Source organism: Centruroides sculpturatus, unplaced genomic scaffold (assembly GCF_000671375.1).
Source record: "Centruroides sculpturatus isolate CEXI.00-Female unplaced genomic scaffold, Cexi_2.0 scaffold516, whole genome shotgun sequence".
NCBI lineage: Eukaryota > Metazoa > Arthropoda > Arachnida > Scorpiones > Buthidae > Centruroides > Centruroides sculpturatus.
In genome coordinates this window covers 17,443-27,797 of record NW_019384788.1, presented here as the reverse complement: position 1 = coordinate 27,797, position 10,355 = coordinate 17,443, and the positions used below count along the sequence as shown (strand labels likewise).

The window sequence follows — 10,355 nt, the reverse complement described above, 5'->3', positions numbered from 1 at the left end:
CACAAGTGAAATTGAAAGTTTTAATTTTGAAGTAACGACTCTTATACAAAATATAAAAACTGCATCTCTGCTTAATATTCTATAGGCTCTTCATGATTTTGGTTTAATTGAGTCTTACCCAAATATCAATGTCGCTCTTCGAATATTTCTAACTCTTCCCGTTTCTATCGCTTCGTGCGAGAGAAGTTTTAGCAAGTTAAACTTAATAAAAAAATATTTAAGATCAACTATCAGACAAGAACGATTATCCAATATTTCTATTATTTCAATAGAATACAATATCGTTAAAAATATTAATTATGATGGTGTAATTAATGAATTTGCTGAAATGAAAGCCAGAAAAATTGAATTAAAATAAATCTTATTAGAAATCTATTGTAATGTATTTGTTTTATTATTTTCCCAAAACCAAATAAATTAAGGGGCCTAAATGCAAATTCTTGCACAGGGCACAGGAATGGCTAGTTATGGCTCTGCCCGGATTGGTCCGGTTTTCGCCTAGAAACAGAAGAATCGAGAAGAAGGTACAAAGGACCAATCAAAAGGAGGAAATTTGAGGGGAAATATATAAAACTTCCGAAAACAAAGGCAACAGAGTTCTCCGCCTGATAAGAAGTGTGTGCGTCAGAATGTCAGCCCGTCACCCGTGTACCAGCATCCCACCTCCAATTGTGCGGACTCTTCTCCTTGGAAGCCCCAGGGCCATCACAAGTGTCACACCACTTCCGACGTCTGACATTCCTTGTTTATTGTCCTTCTATTATTATATAAGTTAAATTTGATGTTAAAATAAACGGTTTTTGTAAGACACTTGTCATCTATACCTCTGCCGCCACTACCCACATACGATCAGTCTCTAGCAATGTTCCCTTTAAGCTGCGCGGCCGCGCACTGCTCAAATTGTTGCCGCGCACGAGAATTTATGTATGAGCATGCACACCGATTTGAATTGTTGTTTACTTATTTCTCACTCTGTCTGCAACATGATTATTACTACTTATATTTCAATTATATACATTAAATCATTGACAAGAGATAATATTTTGTATAAAAGTATGTTTTAAAATGAATTTTAATCTCTACTTTATAATTTATTTTAATTTTTATAGAAAAAAATAAGATTATATATATATATGCTCAGCAAAAATATTTTTTGCTCAGAGAAGTATAAGTTATGTTCCACTCATCGACAAAAAAAATTAGAGGGAACATTGGTACCTAGGCTTTTCCTGACACGCAAGTTAACTTCTTGCCACTAAAAGTCGGCAACTTACAAAAGGGGATCCCTAAAATTGGAAAAATAGACGAAATTCCTTTACAACGTTGGTTGATAAACATAAACAATCCCGGTGTCGCATTCACACACATATCGAGATATGGGTGCAAAGGGCATCCTATCTGTTAGTTAACAATTGTTCGTTGCATAACCAGTATATAGCTTAAAATACAATAAATTTATTAAGATGAAAATTATAATGTTAATAATAATTTGAGAATATTATAAGAGAATATATATAAACAGGTTTATCATAATAACCAAAATTTTGGAAAAATGGTGGGCCTCTCACCAAATACACCCTGTGTTTAAAACGCAACTGAGTGACCAGGGGAATTTATAGGTATACAATTTTGAAATTGTATACCCAGAGCCGTAACTAGGCAGGTGCAACAGGTGCATTCGCACAGGGCCCACTTGGAAGGGGGAGGCCCAAACTGCTGTTCACAAGAAATTATAGTTTNGACCCTATCACACCCGGGTCACGGCTATCAGAGCCGGTCACGGTTTACTCTGATTGCCAGTCGTCGCTACAGGCTTTGAACGACGGGTACCATCGCGATTCGCTGGTAGCACGGTTATCAGAGGGGGGTGTCCCAGTGGACCCTATCACACCCGGGTCACTGGCTATCAGAGCCGGTCACGGTTTACTCTGATAGCCATCGCGATTCGCTGGTACATGAGATCAGAAGCATGGTGCTGAGGGCGAGGCACAAGCGACACGTTGCCCTGCGATGGGTCCGAGGCCACATCAGGATTCCGGGCAACGAACGTGCTGATCAGCTGGCAAAGGTGGGAGCTAGTGGCTCATTTGTAACGAGGACGGTGGAACCCTCGACTGCTTACATTAAAGGCACCTTGCTGAAACGATCAATGACCAATTGGCAAGAGCGCTGGAATCAAAATACAAGTACAAATCAACCTACGCCTTCGTGTCTGTAATTGGCCTCACTCCGGTATGTTGCAATTGGCTCACGACCCAGATACTGACCAGCCACGGAAGGTTTCCCCACTTCAAGTCCATATTCGAACAAGGAGATGGTAGCTGCTCCTGTGGGTGTCCTCGCGGCGACGCGAGACACTATGTACTTGACTGTCCTCTTACCGAGGATTTCCGCCGAGGGGCCGATCAAGTCGACTGGTCTAGGCTGCCTGAACAAGTACTTCGAACGCTAGCAGCTAGTAAAGGAAACTAAAGGAATTGATGGAACGGATCATAAACTTATAATCTATCTGCCTAGTGGACGCGCTAGGCTGGGCTCCCTCTTCTTGTAGAGAAGGGGACCCCGCTGTCCGTTACTCTATGTGAGCAAGTTTTATTGCATGTATGTGAGCTGGAAAAGGTTTAGTTTGTGGACCAAAAGTGCAGAACAGGCTGCACAATACAAAAGTTATGCCAAGTTAGTGAGCTGGGCCGGGGTACGGACGGGAGCCCGAAAGATGTATCATAGGGCCCAGCTATGTCGTTTCTATCTACCGTGTCAGGTACAGACCAAGTCGATGAACAAGGCATAGTCTCTAACCCTGTAGTGCCATTTGGCGGAGCAGAGGAAGAGTTCCCTTATGAGACACCAGTATAACAGATTCCGAATACATTTTAACGGAAGATAGCGGTCCATTTCTTTAATTACAGTTAATAATTGCTTTATTAATTTCATAACAATCTAAATTTCATCACAATTCCATTTTGAATAATTTATTAGCTTCATCCTTTTCGACCAGTTCGTTTGTGACAATTGTTGGAATCATAATTTTAACTTCGTCCACCATTTTGCTTAGTTGTCTAAGAATAATCGTTCAATGATGCTCAGAACATTTTTAGCTCCGCCCACTAAGCCACTCATAATTCTAACTTAGGTGTTCTGCGTTACTGAACATGGACCAGGTTTGTTCGAACAGAAGTTCCTGACGCATGCGAAATGTCATTTTACAATGCAAAGAATAACGTGCATGCCGGTTCTAAATCAGTTACAGTTAGGGACTAGGGACTTGCATATGAGTAACGTAAATAACCCTAAATTAAGAAAAAACAGATACAGATGACTTAGCTCTTGGATATTGGAGACGTGTACGATCGTACATGCAAAAGAAAAAAAAAGGTCGACAGGTTGCGCGCTACATATCGGTGTAAACAGACTAACACGGCGGAATTGCAGATGAGTTTCAGTGAGAGTGAGTTTTTTTCGCTGTTAAAACAGTGTAAATTTGTAAAAAATATTTGCAAGAATTTTGTTTCATCGTAATTTCACAATTTCTACGAAATTTCCGGACAAAATTAATAGTTCACCCGGACAGTTAGTCAATTCCCGGACTGTCCGGGTGAAAACCGGACGGGTGGTAACACTATAAAGACCTCAATTTCTAATATTTCCTTGGAGATATTAGAAATTTATTTAAAGCTAATATAGAATACGATTGCACGAACTACTTTCATGCAAACACTTTATCCACCACATAAGAGGTCTATTTATGAACTCTAACTTGGCAGACTATTATGAGTTGATTGATATACAGATCACACTACTGCTAATAGCTCTAACTCGAAATTGGCTTAGTAAATATTTTATGCGATGTCCCGATACGATAATATGCATTTTCATTTTAACTAATAATAATTACGAATAAAGCATTCGTAATTTGTAATTATGACCGGAAAATACCACAAATCGAGCTTCCGGCTATTGGCGCTGTTTGCGCAGCGGCATAATTTAGAATTAATGCTCACTTGGGGTCAGATGTTTGTCGATAATACAGGGTTACCGGACTCCCGAGCGGCAAATACCATATACGTGAACCTTTTTGTGTTCGCGTGCCATATTGTAAGCATACTTAGCTTTAAAGATGTTTATGCGTGCCAAAGTTTCAGACTTCGAATAACGATATTTAAAAAAATTAAACGAATACGCTTTAATTAGAATAAATGTAAAAAAGCTGATTGAAAAAGGGGTGATCGAGTGATCAACGGAAAAGATGATTGAAAAAGACAGAAATTGTATGATACATTACGTGCCAGATGATTTCTCCTTACGTGCCACTTTGGGCACGCGTGCCATAGGTTCGCCACCCCTGATATAGGAGAATGCGGTATGGTTGGTCATCCCCGCCTCTTCCCACGATTCTGTTCACATTCAAGATGGCCGGATTCAGAGTCTTGGTTCGAAGGGCCTTCACCCATTAATCGGACACACGATAGAGATAAAGAGCTTCATTTGATCACTCGATACATAACTCAGCACGGCTACTCCCCACATAGTCCTACTATTAAAGGACTTATACGTCGTCTTTCCTCCGCCACTCCCGCCTCGCGGATAAATTGCACACAGGACACAGATTTTAAGACCGTCATTTACGACAAGAAGCTAGCCACCCTTTACAAGGAAATATCCAAGAGAAATAACTTTCGTTTAGCATTCCAATTTAGAAGTCCCTCAATTTTCTCCCACCTCCTCAATGCTAAAGACCGTCCTGATCAATGTTCCCTCTATTTTTTTTTGTACATGAGAGGAACATATACTTCTCTGAGCAAAAAAAAAATTTTGCTGAACAGATTCTGAGCAAAAAAATTTTTTGAGCATATACATATAAAATCTTATTTTTTCCTATAAAAAATTAAAATAACGAATTATAAAGTAGAGATTAAAATTCATTTTAAAACATAACTTACTTTTATACGAAATATTATCTTTTGTCAATGATTTAATGTATTTAATCGAAATATACGAAGCAATAATCATGTTGCAGACAGAGTGAGAAATAAGTAAATCGGTGTGCGTGCTCGCCTGGCGGCACATAAATTCTCGTGCGCGGCAACAATTTGAGCAGTGCGCAGCCGCGCAGCTTAGAGGGAACATTAGTCCAGACATGCACCGTCAACCAGGCACTTACATTATCCCCGTCATCGATCACAGATCCAGCCACCACTTAGAATATATAGGTGCTACAACACGCCCTTTAAACACCCGCCTCAAGGAACATCAGATATCCATCATAAAAGGATTAGCCAACGCCGTGTTGGCTATCTATTCCTCCCACATCGATGTGGAATTCCGCAAAGCACTCCTCTTACATAACTCTTCCAGGCAACCCTTTCTCAAACATCTTGAGCAGGTTGAAATATATATGCCACCCGCAAAAAAACCTTTATTAATTTTCGCGATGTTGACTCCTTCCCCACAGCGTGGAAGTCGTTCTTCGAACTGTAAATTTTACTATCCTTCGCCTCCCCCGTTTCTCTCGTCTTACGTTACCTCCCTTCTGCACACGTGTTCGGCAGTCCCCTGTTTCTTTCAGCATTTGGTGATTAGTTTGCCTGATGATGCCCGTTCAACACGGACAAAAACGTTTGCATTTGTTATAAAAGTTTGCTGGTTTATAGGTTTAGTGTGTTTTAATTCTAATTTAACCAGTTTTAAGTGGCAATTACATTGATTAGACAGGTTGGTTTTTTGCTTACAATTTGCGTGTTTATCTCGAAATATTTTTGAGAGTTTTCATAAGAGTAAGAAAAGACAGTAAAAAAAACTTAGCCTATTAATAGGGGATGCCTTCAGGATTCCCAAGAACTCTCTGAGTCAGGAAGAGAAGGAGTGATGAGAATTATATACATTTCCATAATTAAATTTGTGTTAAAGAGTAACAATATCACAAATGAAATAAACAGAAGAATTAGAATTGAATTAATAGCATAATTCTAAAAAATCAGACTGCCACTGCATTTGAAAAGAAAAGTATTCGACCAATGTGATCTAGCACTGGCCTATGGATCAGAAACGTGGACTCCAATAAGCAAGACAATACAGACACTACAGAATACACAAAGAAGTGTGGAAAGATGCATGCTGAGACAGAAAGCAATCACCTGTATCGGAGTTCAAACGAAGATATATGATATCATAGGAATGTGAGGTTGCCAAAAAAAAGGATCAAAACAGACGACGGGTCATGAGGGTGGTATGTGGGTGCCATCGGTACTGAGACAGACTCTACGATTACAAGAAACCGTTTATTTGACACGAAAAGAGCTTATAAGATTTCCTCCATCTTAGTTCTAAGTCTGCGGCGGTTTCTGGGCCTTCCTTTCCTTTCCAAGATGGTCCAAGTGAAGGAGTGCCCCTTGTTAAGTTCAGTGTAACATGTGTGAGACATGTGTCAGGTGTGTGGATGTCGGCAGGTAGTGATGGACAGTCCACAGCTTGGTCACACATGTCGGGTGGGTGAGATGACGGTGTCCCCGGGAGTGTGGGGGAGATTGTCCCGCCTAGTTGAGGGTGTGTAGAGGGAGAGAGAGTGTGTGTACTGACCAGGGAGCTAACAGAGTGAGTAGCTGTGTGGCTGGTCCAGTATTGTAACTATCAAAAAATGGTGGAGTGCCAGAGAGTCACTCGCTGATTTGGAGAAATTAAAGTGTTTTTATTTTTTGTGTTGTTATTGTTAGAAAGAAGCGTGTACTGTGTTCTTTTTGACTGTCTATACGAAAACATTCTACACCACCACCATCATCACAACATTTGTATACAACACCCCTGGTTGGCAAATGACAGTTCCTTCAACGTCTCGGGACGACTTCCGGTGATGGAATTTTTCGATCCAAGGAAGGGAGATGTAGACGAAGATAGGCACGAGACACACACAACTTTGGTCCTACACTTGGAATTTTCGGGAGAAAAGGCCGTCGCATCCTTTAAATTAATTTCTGTCCTCGATCGCCAATTCCGATTGGTCTCGCCTTTCTCGTCCTCGCTTTCTAAGATAAGTAGAACATAACACAAGTCTAACATGTGATCACTCGTTACTAAGTGTAATGAGAGATCTCAATCTAGATCGCGGGATGAGTCAAAATCAACATTTAATTCGATCCTAACCTGAGATAGTTGATCTTAGAACTTACAACATTGTCTAGTTTTCTTTTGTCTTATTTCTGTCTTTTCTCTCATTATCATCATTTAATTTTACCTTTTGTGGAAAGAAATATATTTTAAAATATTAACGAATTTAGTGTGGTTTCGGGACATTTCCGGAACCTCACAGAGATGACTGAGGTGTTCGAAATAGAACTGGTTCTGGTTCGTGAACGCACGAGTTTTGAGAAGCATTACGTTAACAAGTGTTACATCTGAATTTCCGTCAGATGAATAAATTACTTTTTACAAATTAAAAGACAAAGTCGTTCTAAAAATATATATTTCAGACGATTACCATTTTTACAGAGTGTTCTAGAACAAAGTAAAGACAGCTGGACCTTCCTTTTTAGGCTACACAACTGCCTATATTTAAAAAGTTCCTTAAAAACACAAAAAAACCAATAAATATATAAAGATACATGGAAGTACATAGCTTTATGGCCAACAATATTAATAGTTGCTATTATTGATCATATTCTTAAAACAAACCAAAAAGTGTAGAAAAGGAATTTCTTAATAAACGAAAAAAAAAGAGTTAAGATAATGGAAATAGATAAAACACCAGATGAAGGAAGTAACTTGACACCCGAAAAATTATTTAAAATACAATTTTTGCTTTCGCTGTGGCTGGTCTTTATACAATCAACCCTCCTATAACACTGTTGATTATTCCGTTTTATATGAATTCCATGTTGTACGAGTCACTTAGATTTTACAAATACATGAGCTGTTCACAGCCCTACACACATATTTGTAAAATCTAAGTGACTCGTACAACATGGAATTCATATAAAACAGAATAATCAACAGTGTTATAGGGGGGGTTGACTGTAATGCATGAGTTTGCTGATTTAAAAAATTCGGCTGCAGATCTCGTTATTAAATATAGCAAAGATTTAAAAAAGTACGAATTCACAAGTGAAATTGAAAGTTTTAAGTTTGAAGTAACGACTCTTATACAAAATATAAAAACTGCATCTCTGCTTAATATTCTATAGGCTCTTTATGATTTTGGTTTAATTGAGTCTTACCCAAATATCAATGTCGCTCTTCGAATATTTCTAACTCTTCCCGTTTCTATCGCTTCGTGCGAGAGAAGTTTTAGCAAGTTAAACTTAATAAAAAATTATTTAAGATCAACTATCAGACAAGAACGATTATCCAATATTTCTATTATTTCAATAGAATACAATATCGTTAAAAATATTAATATGTAATTAATGAATTTGCTGAAACGAAAGCCAGAAAAGTTCAATTAAAATAAATCTTATTAAAAATCTATTGTAATATATTTGTTTTATTATTTTCCCAAACCAAATAAATTAAGGGGCCTAAATGCAAATTCTTGCACAGGGCACAGGAATGGCTAGTTACGGCTCTGTGTATACCTATAAATTCCCATGTCGTCTGTGTGTCTGTCCTTCCTGAATCTCGAGAACGGTGTTAAATGAAAGTCTAGACCAGATATGGAAGGCAGCGGCAGGAGCCCCAATTAACTATATACGAACTTCCGGTATCACGTTATTTCAATTCAAAAATGTTTCCCTAAACACAGATACATGACTGGCATGACTCTATTGTTAACAAGAAAATAATGATGTACAGAGGCAAGACACTACTAAAATCTATATCTGTGGTATTCGGGCAGGCTTAGTTGCGTATAAAAACCGTTTATTAGAGTGGAATTTTACTTACAAGATTTCCCAAATTCTCCTCGGGGTTCACGATGCACAAAGGTAAGCAATGATTGATCTCTTCGATTAGAGCGTGGTTATCCGCACTTCGCTGCACCTCTGGTGTCACGTGTAAGATAGACCAAGCGATGCGACGTTAATCCGAGTCTGGCGGATCTAGAATCACAGCTTTCGGGGAGCACTGTTGTCGGACGGAAGTAGGAAATGATTCAGAGAGAGCGCACGAGCGAAAAAGGAACCTCGTGTCCTTCACACCAGCCTTTTAAAAGATTGGTCCCTCGATCAGACATCCCGATTGGTTTCAGTTCCTCATCCACACTTCCCCATTGGTCCTTTTCTTTCCAGTGATAATTGGAGCCCAGCTGACGTTTAATACGACACCGAATTCCAATTCCAACAGGCTGTTTATTGATATTGGGGCTTTCACCATTAAATCATTGTATAATTTCCCCTCAACTGCAAGAATTCCGAATTATACATCGCTTACAACTCCCATTGCAAACTTTTGTAAACAAGAAATTGGTAATTTGTTAACGTATTATTCTATATAAGATTGTTCAGATCAAACACAAAATGCTTTAAAGAAGTTGCCATGCAAGAACATCCAGGAAAATGATTAAAATTGACTCTATTAACTAAAGGAGTAGATACGCGTTTCAGGTATTATTGTGAGGTTCCCGAAAGGGGGTCGAAACAAAAATTTAATTTAAAAAAATTAAAAAACGCTAACTCTATTGTCAATTCGAATCAAAAGTCATGTTAAAAAGTCATGTTAGATATGTAAGAGGTAGGGAAGAAAACTGTAGTTGTTAAAACAAACGCGAAAGACGATTGATGTAACGGATCGGGTGAAATGTCGGCTGGAGAAGATGGAACACGAGCGTTCATAAACAGTCGATTCTGGGTTAAAAAGTCGAAAAAGGGGAAATATTAAACGGTTAAGAAAATATCACAGGTAGTCGTTAATTTTCAAAAATTAACAGAAAATAGAAACAACGGCTTGAATTATGAGCGCACGACTTACGGATTTATCGACAAAATCCAGTCAGAGTCGATAAAAAGGTACCACAAAACGGGCCTTTCTCGTGACCAGAACAAGTCCAGGTTTTACCTAGAAACAAAAAGGGAGACCAATCGGGAAACGAGGAAGGGAATAAATCCAATCAGAACCAATCAAAAGGCGAGATTCGAGGGAAACATCATATAAAACCCCGAATCTCACGGTCGAAACGTCGGTTCTCCTCCAAATTTGGCGGCGGTTAACTAGTGTCGCATCCTCTCTGAACTATTAACTATTTCAACTTATCCCAATGATCTCATCCGAACTAACCTGCCCTTCGAAGATTCGCGGAGAAGACCATCTCGCCTAAGTCGTCTCCGCCCTAGGCTGCATCTTTACCATCATCATCGACCGTGGAGCAACCCTACACAATCGACGAGTATCGTATCCAGCGCCTGATCCTCAAGGCAGCCTATTTTGTTCGT

General features: G+C 39.1%; 1 protein-coding gene across 1 annotated transcript in view; it reads right to left on the bottom strand.

Moving 5' to 3' along the window:
• LOC111629286 (E3 ubiquitin-protein ligase Siah1-like) overlaps nucleotides 1-9,156 on the bottom strand; it is a 20,004-nt gene extending 10,848 nt beyond the window's left edge. Inside the window, exon 1 of the mRNA XM_023373172.1 lies at nucleotides 8,872-9,156. The gene's annotated coding sequence lies outside the window, so the exon portion shown is untranslated. The remainder of the gene's footprint in view (nucleotides 1-8,871) is intronic.
• Nucleotides 9,157-10,355: the final 1,199 nt, after the last annotated feature.